Source organism: Gracilinanus agilis, chromosome 3, assembly GCF_016433145.1.
Source record: "Gracilinanus agilis isolate LMUSP501 chromosome 3, AgileGrace, whole genome shotgun sequence".
NCBI classification, from domain to species: Eukaryota; Metazoa; Chordata; class Mammalia; order Didelphimorphia; family Didelphidae; genus Gracilinanus; species Gracilinanus agilis.
The window spans coordinates 477,583,296-477,584,386 of NC_058132.1; the positions used below are offsets into that span (position 1 = coordinate 477,583,296).

The window sequence follows — 1,091 nt, forward strand, 5'->3', positions numbered from 1 at the left end:
TAGGCTCTGCCAAATAGATTAAAACAGAATGACAGACGTTACAGAACAAATCAAACATGTCCTTGCTAATTTTAGTAACTATCAGTTCTTCATAAGGAAAAACATGAATCTAGATGGTATGATGACTCTCTTGGACTTCTGTGAGGATGGTTTGACTAACATGGTTTTCTTTAAGGATGGTTTAGAAATGAAGAAATGTCTACAAATTCAGCTGATTTCTTTGGATCACCTGCCATCATAAATGGCTATTGTTTTTTGTCATCTACACAACACCAGAACTTGGACTAACTTGGATTGAAGTCATCTTGAGCTTATTTGGAATGGAGGTATTATTTTTTTTAAACCCTTAACTTCTATGTATTGGCTCATAGGTGGAAGAGTGATAAGGGTGGGCAATGGGGGTCAAGTGACTTGCCCAGGGTCAAACAGCTGGGAAGTGTCTGAGGCCGGATTTGAACCTAGGACCTCCCATCTCTAGACCTGGCTTTCAATCCACTGAGCTACCCAGCTGCCCCCGGAGGCATTATTTTTAAAAACATGTCACATAGATTGTCTAAAATAAAACATATTTAACTCTCCCCTCCAAAAAGAAGGAGGAGGAGGAGGAGGAGGAGGAAGAGGAGAAGGTTACTAAGCTGTCATTAACCTCAAGGCAGAGAAAAGAGGGCAACTTTGTTTTGCAGTGTGGTCAATCTTAATGAAAGAACTAGGGTAAGAGTTCTAATAGACATAGAGAAGAGATCATCTCCTCACTTACACCAAAATGGAAACCATATAAAAATGGAGTTTCTCAGGTCAAGTGAGGGAAGATAGCAAGTCCTTAGTCCTTCTTTATATACTTCCACATCCTTCTAGAAGAGAAAAGAAATTGGTTCTGGAAAGGAAGCAGTAATTGTTCTCCAAAGAATGATAATCTAGGGGCAGCTGGGTAGCTCAGTGGATTGAGAGTCAGGCCTAGAGACAGGAGGTCCTAGGCTCAAATCCGGCCTCAGACACTTCCCAGCTGTGTGACCCTGGGCAAGTCACTTGACCCCCATTGCCCACCCTTACCACTCTTCCACCTAGGAGCCAATACACAGAAGTTAAGGGTT

At 42.1% G+C, this 1,091-nt stretch overlaps 1 pseudogene; it reads left to right on the top strand.

Moving 5' to 3' along the window:
- Positions 1 to 241, top strand: part of LOC123241725 — a 504-nt pseudogene extending 263 nt beyond the window's left edge.
- Positions 242 to 1,091: the final 850 nt, after the last annotated feature.